Below are 13415 nucleotides of genomic sequence, written 5' to 3'. Positions count from 1 at the left end.
ACCCTAACCCTAACCCTAACCCTAACCCTAACCCTAACCCTAACCCTAACCCTAACCCTAACCCTAACCCTAACCCTAACCCTAACCCTAACCCTAACCCTAACCCTAACCCTAACCCTAACCCTAACCCTAACCCTAACCCTAACCCTAACCCTAACCCTAACCCTAACCTAACCCTAACCCTAACCCTAACCCTAACCCTAACCCTAACCCTAACCCTAACCCTAACCCTAACCCTAACCCTAACCCTAACCCTAACCCTAACCCTAACCCTAACCCTAACCCTAACCCTAACCCTAACCCTAACCCTAACCCTAACCCTAACCCTAACCCTAACCCTAACCCTAACCCTAACCCTAACCCTAACCCTAACCCTAACCCTAACCCTAACCCTAACCCTAACCCTAACCCTAACCCTAACCCTAACCCTAACCCTAACCCTAACCCTAACCCTAACCCTAACCCTAACCCTAACCCTAACCCTAACCCTAACCTAACCCTAACCCTAACCCTAACCCTAACCCTAACCCTAACCCTAACCCTAACCCTAACCCTAACCCTAACCCTAACCCTAACCCTAACCCTAACCCTAACCCTAACCCTAACCCTAACCCTAACCCTAACCCTAACCCTAACCCTAACCCTAACCCTAACCCTAACCCTAACCCTAACCCTAACCCTAACCCTAACCCTAACCCTAACCCTAACCCTAACCCTAACCCTAACCTAACCCTAACCCTAACCCTAACCCTAACCCTAACCCTAACCCTAACCCTAACCCTAACCCTAACCCTAACCCTAACCCTAACCCTAACCCTAACCCTAACCCTAACCCTAACCCTAACCCTAACCCTAACCCTAACCCTAACCCTAACCCTAACCCTAACCCTAACCCTAACCCTAACCCTAACCCTAACCCTAACCCTAACCCTAACCCTAACCCTAACCCTAACCCTAACCCTAACCCTAACCCTAACCCTAACCCTAACCCTAACCCTAACCCTAACCCTAACCCTAACCCTAACCCTAACCCTAACCCTAACCCTAACCCTAACCCTAACCCTAACCCTAACCCTAACCCTAACCGTAATCATGTATGTAATTAGAGAATTGGAGAATTAGCCTTAATCCCATTAAACCCTAGCTTGCAATTAATCAGAATCATGTATGTAATTAGAGAATTGGAGAATTAGCCTTATCCCATTAACCCTAGCTTAATCAGAATCATGAATGTAATTAGAGAATTAGAGTATTAGTGAAGTACGAGTGAAAATCTGTCAACCACCGACACCGGGACTCGAACCACGGATGTCTCGCTTGCAAGGCAGGCGATGCTCTACCACTTGAGCTATCGGGGCGACTTGCTGGTTTTGATTCGTTCTAAGCCTTATAGCACAGACTAGAGAACACAGATAGAGATTTGGTGGCTCTTGACCATTAATTACACACCTAATTATTAACTCATTGACAATGCCTTTTCATAGCTTGTACACTTGCGTAAGGGTCTCTTCTCTCTGCCTGCAAAGTTTCAAGCTACTTCGATCATCCTTAACGGAATTAAAAACAAGTTTTAAGGGGTTGTTTTCAGTTCTGGACAGAGTATTTTCGCGTATTTTCACCTATCTCCGACACTAATTTTTCCAACCTAGGCTCAACAGAAGCCCGCACCCGAGGATTTTATGTTTCTATACATTACATACTACAGGGCCCTTTCTAAATACCTGAAATACCTCAGAGCCCTGAGCTTTCTAGAAAGGGTCTTGCGACCCCCTGAAATGTGGTCGCACGGCCGTCTGAGACCCCTGGTAAATCCGTGCACCAAAAGGTAGAAAGGGGTGACTTGCAGGTCTAGGGTCCTTTTTATAAGGTTTGCACACTTTGATTGGACCCTCCCCTAGGTCCCTGAGAAGTTTCAGAGCCCTAGGGTCACTATTAAGGTCGTAGGAGATGTTAGAAGAGGGGTCGTTTTTCACGTTTTTCATGTCTCGACTTAGTGTATTTTCGCGTATTTTGACACTGATTTTTCGCGTTGGGTCCACCCCAACGGACCCCACACCCAGGGTTTTTATGGTTTTGTATCAATACGCCTAAACCCATCTTTTCAGATTGAATCCATCAACTTCAGAAGCATAAGTAGTCAGAAAATTCTTAATCTTTCAATGTCATGACCCATATGCTATATTTTAAATTTCAATATATTATAAGTTACAGTCTATGGTTTTGTATACAGTATTCTCGAGTTGGCATCCAGTCAGACCACAAACTATTCCCAATCAACTGTAAAATGTTAACCAACCATATAATCATGTACGCTACAGTCCTCTGAATAATGCCGTTAGTCAGTCGACTTCATATTACTACACCGTGTTGGTCGTTTACTTTGGGTCCGCCACATTCCGGACATTTGGTCCCTCGAGCCTCTACTATTAGTGAAATGGAAAAAATGGAGAAAATCAAAGCGTCTCGTGCAGCTCACCGAGGACAATTTACTAAGCTGAAGTCTAAATGTGACCAGTCGTTGCGTGAGGAAAATCTAGTAGAAGGTACGTCATTTTTGAAAAATATGAATTCAAAATTAGAACTCTTAGAAAGTTTGGACTGTCAAATCTTAGAGGAAGCGGATGTCTATCACATCTTATACAGACTTAGTTGTCGAATTCGACGAGTATATTTGAGAACGGAAGCTTGAGGTGGACACATTAGAAATGGCTTTCAGTGAGCTGGCATTAAGGATGAAAGCTTCAACCACAAATTCACAAAATTTGAGGGGCGCTAATAGTCAGTCGATTGGGTGTTCAACCAATTGGCAAAGAATTAATTAGTACAGGTAGTTTTGGATCTAACGTGCCGAGTAATCAAGAAGTTGACGTAGTTAGCATTAAAGTTTCATGTAATGATAATTCAATAGAAATAATCGAAGCTTTAGTCACTTGACCCTTAGTTAATTTCCAATTCAATCTAAGCAAAATTCCGGAATTCAATGGGTTGAGGTTGGCACGTTTTTGTACGTCTAATAAGATTGATATTCTAATCGGTAGTGATTACTATTACAAATTCATTCAGTCCAATCTAATTAAATCTTCAACTGGACCTGCAGCATTAGATTCCAGATTAGGGTACATTATATCTGGACCTGTATTTTATGAATTTAATTCTAGTCGTTCTGAGACAAATGAGCGTTTTTTGAACCTGAAGAGAATTATTGAAGTCTTGAAACTATTGGTATACAACCAACTACACTGCAAGAGAATTTCTTTGAAAACTATTGTACCAATTATATTTCTAAGTCAGATAATATGTACATTGCCAGATCAGAGATCGAAGGTCGAGACACCACTCATCACCACAAGTAATTTTTTTTCTTTATAAATGGGGGAGAATGAACACCAGACCGAAAACAATAATGTTATTAAATATCAATATTATTGTCCATATTGTAAAAAATACATTGATAAATCTCAGAAATTGCGTCATGAAAAATCTGCAAATCATATAAAAAATGTTATAGATTTTGAAACTCCAGAATATTCCAATGAAAGAAAAGAACGATTAGTAAATATAAATGTGGATGAAATAAAATGTGAAGTTTGTGATGAATTTATAACAAAAAGGAATTACAATAGACATCTCGAAACAGAAAAACACCATCAAAATTTGAGAAATAATGTTTTAGGAATAGATTATTTTGATGATAAACCTCAACAAGTAAAAAAACCAACTTCAAAAACTAAATCCATTTCAAATAAACCTTACATGGAAAATGTTAGAAATTATATTGATTCACTAGAAATAAAAGATACAATTGAAATATCAGAAACATTACGTAGTAAAATTGGTCCTGCAGCTATTATATTTACATTTTTTAAAGTTACAACAATAGAAGATTATAGTAAATTAAATGAAATAATAGAATAAATACTAGATTTGATAACAGATGTTGAATATCCAAAAATTAGTATCTCTGGGAAAGTTTTTAAAGTCAGAAGATAAAATGGATTATAATATTCAAACACTCTCTAAAGAAATAATTTCAAAAACACAAATAAAAGAGAAGTTAGGAAAAATATTTAATGAATTTAAACGTCATATTGAAGAAAGATATTTTGAGGGTTCTGGTTTATCATTGAATGAAATTATATTTATAGATTTAAATGTTTATAATACAAAAAGAATTAAAACATCAAAAAGTAATAAAATGTTTAAAAATGATTCAAACTTTACTACAGAAAAGGATAATTAAGCATTATCTTATATTAAATTACCATTTACAACAAAAGCAGTAATAAATATTCAAAATGAAGATAATAAATGTTTTCTATGGTCAATTATTAGTTGCTTACATCCAACTCAGGAAAATGTTTGTAGAATAACAGATTACCGGAAATATGAAACATTATATAAAATTGATCAATATCCAGTAACTATAAAAATGATTCCTAAAATAGAAAAAGTTAATAATTTAAAAATAAATATATTTGAATTAATGCAATTACCAAAGACAAAAGGTGAAAATATTGAAGATTATACATTGGAAGCTTTATATTTAACAGAATATTATGATGATGAGAATGCTATAGATTTGTTATATTACAAAAAAGATGAAAATGAACATTATATGTGGTTAAAACAAATGGATTTATTCTTTAGAACAGAAAGTGATCATCATCATAAAATTTATCTACGTAGAAAAATGTTTATCTAAATTTATGACTGAGAATACATTATTAAAACATAAAGAATTATGTGATAATAAAGATTTTTGTAAATTAATAAATAATGCCAACAGAAAAAGATTATAAATTGAAAATTACTAATCATAAATTTAAGAATATTGTTCCATTTGTAATTTATGGGGATTTTGAATCGTTGAATAAAGAATTAACTGATCAAGATAGAAAAGAAATATATAAGAAAAAGCAATTATTAAAATCAATGGATAAAGGAAATGAATCAAATGAAGACACAATACAAGACCCGCCAATTATAAATACAATTAAAAAAGTTCATCAAAGAGCTTCTGCTTATGGAATTTATATAAAATCAAATTATCCTAAATTACATGAAAGTAAATATATTTCTTTTAGAGGTGAAGATGTAGTTAATAATTTTTGTAACAAAATAATTGAATTAGAAAGTGATTTGGCAGAATTATTAAACAAAAATAAAAGAATAGTTATGACGAAAGAAGATGAAATTGATTTTCATTATGCAACTCATTGCTGTTATTGTGAAAAACGTTTTTATTCATTTGATAAAAAACTTAGAGACCATGATCATTTAAATTCAGAATATCGTGGGGCTGCTCATGAAGATTGTAATTTACAAGCTAAAAAAGTAAATTTCGTTCCAATATTATTTCATTTATCAGGCTATGATACCCATCTATTTATAAAACAATTATCGGGAAAATTGGGCGCAATTAATCAAGAAATAGAAGAATATAATGCTATGAATGGTGTAAATGTAAGAAAATATGATTTTTAACTATTAGCTAAAACATCCGAAAATTATATTTCATTTCAATTTGGTTGCATTAGATTTTTAGATTCTTATAGATTTCGAGCAAGTTCATTAGATATTTTATCAAAAAGTTTAGTTGATAATGATTTTGTTATAACTCGATATTATTATCCAAATGAACAAGATTTTAAATTATTGGTATAAAGGTGCAATTCCTTATTCATTTTATAAAACACACAATGATTTTAGAATATGAAGCTGCAGTTAGGGGTAGGGGTACCCGAATGACCCGAAAGTAGGTCAATTTTTTTTTTACATTTTGGGGGCCCCTAACGACCCCAGAATAGCTAGATCATCAGAAACAAGCTGAATCATCATATTTTAGTGTAGGGAAGCGTATTAGACCGTCTAGAAGTTTGAGAACCCAATATTTTTTGAAAAAATCTTTTTTTCGAAATAAAGTTAGCAAATCTCAGGATCTGGTTTTTAGAGAAGTCGCATTGGAAAGAGTTTTAACCCATCTTTTCCGATTGAATCCATCATCTTTATAACCAAAAGCAGCCAGAAAATTCTGTTTCTTTCCACCTATATACGCCTTTACTCATCTTTTTAGATTGAATCCATTATCTTCAGAACCAAAAGCAGCCAGAAAATTCTTATTCTTTCCAACTATCTATTTGAAATCAGTTCAATACACCCAAACCCATCAATTAACATAGAATCCATCATCTTCAGAACCAAAAGCAGCCAGAAAATTCTGTTTCTTTCCACCTATCTATTTGAAATCAGTTCAATACGCCTTTACTCATCTTTTCAGATTGAATCCATCATCTTTTGAACCAAAAGCAGCCAGAAAATTCTTATTCTTTCCACCTATCTATTTGATATCAGTTCAATACACCCAAACCCATCAATTAAGATAGAATTCATCATCTTTAGAACCATATTTAGCTAGAAAAATCTGTATCTTTCAACCCATCTACTCGAAATAAGTTCAGTTTACCTTAACCTATCATTTCGGATCGAGTCTATCATCTTCAGAACCAAATGCAGCCAGAAAATTCTGATTCTTTCCACCTATCTATTTTAAATCAGTTCAATACGCCTTTACTCATCTTTTCAGATTGAATCCATCATCTTTAGAACCAAAAGCAGCCAGAAAATTCTGTTTCTTTCCACCTATCTATTTGAAATCAGTTCAATACGCCTTAACCCATCTTTTCACATTGATCCATCATCTTTAGAAACAAAAGCAGCCAGAAAATTCGGTTTCTTTCCACCTATCTATTTGAAATCAGTTCAATACGCCTTAACCCATCTTTTCAGATTGAATCCATCATCTTCAGAACCAAAAGCAGCCAGAAAATTCTGATTCTTTCCACCTATCTATTTTAAATCAGTTCAATAAGCCTTAACCCATCTTTTCAGATTGAATCCATCATCTTTAGAACCAAAAGCAGCCAGAAAATTCTGTTTCTTTCCACCTATCTATTTGAAATCAGTTCAATACACCCAAACCCATCAATTAAGTTATAATTCATCATCTTTAGAACCATATTTAGCTAGAAAATCTGTATCTTTCAACCCATCTACTCGAAATAAGTTCAGTTTACCTTAACCTATCATTTCGGATCGAGTCTATCATCTTCAGAACCAAATGCAGCCAGAAAATTCTGATTCTTTCCACCTATCTATTTGAAATCAGTTCAATAAGCCTTAACCCATCTTTTCAGATTGAATCCATCATCTTTAGAACCAAAAGAGGCCAGAAAATTCGGTTTCTTTCCACCTATCTATTTGAAATCAGTTCAATACGCCTTAACCCATTTTTTCAGATTGAATCCATCATCTTCAGAACCAAAAGCAGCCAGAAAATTCTGATTCTTTCCACCTATCTATTTTAAATCAGTTCAATAAGCCTTAACCCATCTTTTCAGATTGAATCCATCATCTTTAGAACCAAAAGCAGCCAGAAAATTCTGTTTCTTTCCACCTATCTATTTGAAATCAGTTCAATACGCCTTTACTCATCTTTTCAGATTGAATCCATCATCTTCAGAACCAAAAGCAGCCAGAAAATTCTTATTCTTTCCACCTATCTATTTGATATCAGTTCAATACACCCAAACCCATCAATTAAGTTATAATTCATCATCTTTAGAACCATATTTAGCTAGAAAAATCTGTATCTTTCAACCCATCTACTCGAAATAAGTTCAGTTTACCTTAACCTATCATTTCGGATCGAGTCTATCATCTTCAGAACCAAATGCAGCCAGAAAATTCTGATTCTTTCCACCTATCTATTTGAAATCAGTTCAATAAGCCTTAACCCATCTTTTCAGATTGAATCCATCATCTTTAGAACCAAAAGAGGCCAGAAAATTCGGTTTCTTTCCACCTATCTATTTGAAATCAGTTCAATACGCCTTAACCCATCTTTTCACATTGATCCATCATCTTTAGAAACAAAAGCAGCCAGAAAATTCGGTTTCTTTCCACCTATCTATTTTAAATCAGTTCAATAAGCCTTAACCCATCTTTTCAGATTGAATCCATCATCTTTAGAACCAAAAGCAGCCAGAAAATTCTGTTTCTTTCCACCTATCTATTTGAAATCAGTTCAATACGCCTTTACTCATCTTTTCAGATTGAATCCATCATCTTCAGAACCAAAAGCAGCCAGAAAATTCTTATTCTTTCCACCTATCTATTTGATATCAGTTCAATACACCCAAACCCATCAATTAAGATAGAATTCATCATCTTTAGAACCATATTTAGCTAGAAAAATCTGTATCTTTCAACCCATCTACTCGAAATAAGTTCAGTTTACCTTAACCTATCATTTCGGATCGAGTCTATCATCTTCAGAACCAAATGCAGCCAGAAAATTCTGATTCTTTCCACCTATCTATTTTAAATCAGTTCAATACGCCTTTACTCATCTTTTCAGATTGAATCCATCATCTTTAGAACCAAAAGCAGCCAGAAAATTCTGTTTCTTTCCACCTATCTATTTGAAATCAGTTCAATACGCCTTAACCCATCTTTTCACATTGATCCATCATCTTTAGAAACAAAAGCAGCCAGAAAATTCGGTTTCTTTCCACCTATCTATTTTAAATCAGTTCAATACGCCCTAACCCATCTTTTCAGATTGAATCCATCATCTTTAGAAACAAAAGCAGCCAGAAAATTCTGATTCTTTCCACCTATCTATTTTAAATCAGTTCAATAAGCCTTAACCCATCTTTTCAGATTGAATCCATCATCTTTAGAACCAAAAGCAGCCAGAAAATTCTGATTCTTTCCACCTATCTATTTGAAATCAGTTCAATACGCCTTAACCCATCTTTTCAGATTGAATCCATCATCTTCAGAACCAAAAGCAGCCAGAAAATTCTGATTCTTTCCACCTATCTATTTTAAATCAGTTCAATAAGCCTTAACCCATCTTTTCAGATTGAATCCATCATCTTTAGAACCAAAAGCAGCCAGAAAATTCTGTTTCTTTCCACCTATCTATTTGAAATCAGTTCAATACGCCTTTACTCATCTTTTCAGATTGAATCCATCATCTTCAGAACCAAAAGCAGCCAGAAAATTCTTATTCTTTCCACCTATCTATTTGATATCAGTTCAATACACCCAAACCCATCAATTAAGATAGAATTCATCATCTTTAGAACCATATTTAGCTAGAAAAATCTGTATCTTTCACCCCATCTACTCGAAATAAGTTCAGTTTACCTTAACCTATCATTTCGGATCGAGTCTATCATCTTCAGAACCAAATGCAGCCAGAAAATTCTGATTCTTTCCACCTATCTATTTGAAATCAGTTCAATACGCCTTTACTCATCTTTTCAGATTGAATCCATCATCTTTAGAACCAAAAGCAGCCAGAAAATTCTTATTCTTTCCAACTATCTATTTGAAATCAGTTCAATACACCCAAACCCATCAATTAACATAGAATTCATCAACTTCAGAAGCATAAGTAGTCAGAAAATTCTTAATCTTTCAACCAATCTATTAAAAATCAGTTCTGTACATCCTAACCCATCAATTAAGATAGAATTCATCATCTTTAGAACCATATTTAGCTAGAAAAATCTGTATCTTTCAACCCATCTACTCGAAATAAGTTCAGTTTACCTTAACCTATCATTTCGGATCGAGTCTATCATCTTCAGAACCAAATGCAGCCAGAAAATTCTGATTCTTTCCACCTATCTATTTGAAATCAGTTCAATAAGCCTTAACCCATCTTTTCAGATTGAATCCATCGTCTTTAGAACCAAAAGCAGCCAGAAAATTCTGTTTCTTTCCACCTATCTATTTGAAATCAGTTCAATACGCCTTAACCCATCTTTTCACATTGATCCATCATCTTTAGAAACAAAAGCAGCCAGAAAATTCGGTTTCTTTCCACCTATCTATTTGAAATCAGTTCAATACGCCTTAACCCATATTTTCACATTGATCCATCATCTTTAGAAACAAAAGCAGCCAGAAAATTCGGTTTCTTTCCACCTATCTATTTGAAATCAGTTCAATAAGCCTTAACCCATCTTTTCAGATTGAATCCATCATCTTTAGAACCAAAAGCAGCCAGAAAATTCTGTTTCTTTCCACCTATCTATTTGAAATCAGTTCAATACGCCTTTACTCATCTTTTCAGATTGAATCCATCATCTTTTGAACCAAAAGCAGCCAGAAAATTCTGTTTCTTTCCACCTATCTATTTGATATCAGTTCAATACACCCAAAACCATCAATTAAGATAGAATTCATCATCTTTAGAACCATATTTAGCTAGAAAAATCTGTATCTTTCAACCCATCTACTCGAAATAAGTTCAGTTTACCTTAACCTATCATTTCGGATCGAGTCTATCATCTTCAGAACCAAATGCAGCCAGAAAATTCTGATTCTTTCCACCTATAAATTTGAAATCAGTTCAATAAGCCTTAACCCATCTTTTCAGATTGAATCCATCATCTTTAGAACCGAAAGCAGCCAGAAAATTCGGTTTCTTTCCACCTATCTATTTGAAATCAGTTCAATACGCCTTAACCCATCTTTTCACATTGATCCATCATCTTTAGAAACAAAAGCAGCCAGAAAATTCGGTTTCTTTCCACCTATCTATTTGAAATCAGTTCAATACGCCTTAACCCATCTTTTCAGATTGAATCCATCATCTTCAGAACCAAAAGCAGCCAGAAAATTCTGATTCTTTCCACCTATCTATTTTAAATCAGTTCAATAAGCCTTAACCCATCTTTTCAGATTGAATCCATCATCTTTAGAACCAAAAGCAGCCAGAAAATTCTGTTTCTTTCCACCTATCTATTTGAAATCAGTTCAATACACCCAAACCCATCAATTAAGTTATAATTCATCATCTTTAGAACCATATTTAGCTAGAAAATCTGTATCTTTCAACCCATCTACTCGAAATAAGTTCAGTTTACCTTAACCTATCATTTCGGATCGAGTCTATCATCTTCAGAACCAAATGCAGCCAGAAAATTCTGATTCTTTCCACCTATCTATTTGAAATCAGTTCAATAAGCCTTAACCCATCTTTTCAGATTGAATCCATCATCTTTAGAACCAAAAGAGGCCAGAAAATTCGGTTTCTTTCCACCTATCTATTTGAAATCAGTTCAATACGCCTTAACCCATTTTTTCAGATTGAATCCATCATCTTCAGAACCAAAAGCAGCCAGAAAATTCTGATTCTTTCCACCTATCTATTTTAAATCAGTTCAATAAGCCTTAACCCATCTTTTCAGATTGAATCCATCATCTTTAGAACCAAAAGCAGCCAGAAAATTCTGTTTCTTTCCACCTATCTATTTGAAATCAGTTCAATACGCCTTTACTCATCTTTTCAGATTGAATCCATCATCTTCAGAACCAAAAGCAGCCAGAAAATTCTTATTCTTTCCACCTATCTATTTGATATCAGTTCAATACACCCAAACCCATCAATTAAGTTATAATTCATCATCTTTAGAACCATATTTAGCTAGAAAAATCTGTATCTTTCAACCCATCTACTCGAAATAAGTTCAGTTTACCTTAACCTATCATTTCGGATCGAGTCTATCATCTTCAGAACCAAATGCAGCCAGAAAATTCTGATTCTTTCCACCTATCTATTTGAAATCAGTTCAATAAGCCTTAACCCATCTTTTCAGATTGAATCCATCATCTTTAGAACCAAAAGAGGCCAGAAAATTCGGTTTCTTTCCACCTATCTATTTGAAATCAGTTCAATACGCCTTAACCCATCTTTTCACATTGATCCATCATCTTTAGAAACAAAAGCAGCCAGAAAATTCGGTTTCTTTCCACCTATCTATTTTAAATCAGTTCAATAAGCCTTAACCCATCTTTTCAGATTGAATCCATCATCTTTAGAACCAAAAGCAGCCAGAAAATTCTGTTTCTTTCCACCTATCTATTTGAAATCAGTTCAATACGCCTTTACTCATCTTTTCAGATTGAATCCATCATCTTCAGAACCAAAAGCAGCCAGAAAATTCTTATTCTTTCCACCTATCTATTTGATATCAGTTCAATACACCCAAACCCATCAATTAAGATAGAATTCATCATCTTTAGAACCATATTTAGCTAGAAAAATCTGTATCTTTCAACCCATCTACTCGAAATAAGTTCAGTTTACCTTAACCTATCATTTCGGATCGAGTCTATCATCTTCAGAACCAAATGCAGCCAGAAAATTCTGATTCTTTCCACCTATCTATTTTAAATCAGTTCAATACGCCTTTACTCATCTTTTCAGATTGAATCCATCATCTTTAGAACCAAAAGCAGCCAGAAAATTCTGTTTCTTTCCACCTATCTATTTGAAATCAGTTCAATACGCCTTAACCCATCTTTTCACATTGATCCATCATCTTTAGAAACAAAAGCAGCCAGAAAATTCGGTTTCTTTCCACCTATCTATTTTAAATCAGTTCAATACGCCCTAACCCATCTTTTCAGATTGAATCCATCATCTTTAGAAACAAAAGCAGCCAGAAAATTCTGATTCTTTCCACCTATCTATTTTAAATCAGTTCAATAAGCCTTAACCCATCTTTTCAGATTGAATCCATCATCTTTAGAACCAAAAGCAGCCAGAAAATTCTGATTCTTTCCACCTATCTATTTGAAATCAGTTCAATACGCCTTAACCCATCTTTTCAGATTGAATCCATCATCTTCAGAACCAAAAGCAGCCAGAAAATTCTGATTCTTTCCACCTATCTATTTTAAATCAGTTCAATAAGCCTTAACCCATCTTTTCAGATTGAATCCATCATCTTTAGAACCAAAAGCAGCCAGAAAATTCTGTTTCTTTCCACCTATCTATTTGAAATCAGTTCAATACGCCTTTACTCATCTTTTCAGATTGAATCCATCATCTTCAGAACCAAAAGCAGCCAGAAAATTCTTATTCTTTCCACCTATCTATTTGATATCAGTTCAATACACCCAAACCCATCAATTAAGATAGAATTCATCATCTTTAGAACCATATTTAGCTAGAAAAATATGTATCTTTCAACCCATCTACTCGAAATAAGTTCAGTTTACCTTAACCTATCATTTCGGATCGAGTCTATCATCTTCAGAACCAAATTCAGCCAGAAAATTCTGATTCTTTCCACCTATCTATTTTAAATCAGTTCAATACGCCTTTACTCATCTTTTCAGATTGAATCCATCATCTTTAGAACCAAATGCAGCCAGAAAATTCTGTTTCTTTCCACCTATCTATTTGAAATCAGTTCAATACGCCTTTACTCATCTTTTCAGATTGAATCCATCATCTTTAGAACCAAAAGCAGCCAGAAAATTCTGTTTCTTTCCACCTATCTATTTGAAATCAGTTCAATACGCCTTTACTCATCTTTTCAGATTGAATC

Source organism: Tubulanus polymorphus, unplaced genomic scaffold, assembly GCF_964204645.1.
Source record: "Tubulanus polymorphus unplaced genomic scaffold, tnTubPoly1.2 scaffold_26, whole genome shotgun sequence".
Lineage (NCBI taxonomy): Eukaryota > Metazoa > Nemertea > Palaeonemertea > Tubulaniformes > Tubulanidae > Tubulanus > Tubulanus polymorphus.
This window is presented reverse-complemented; position numbering follows the sequence as displayed.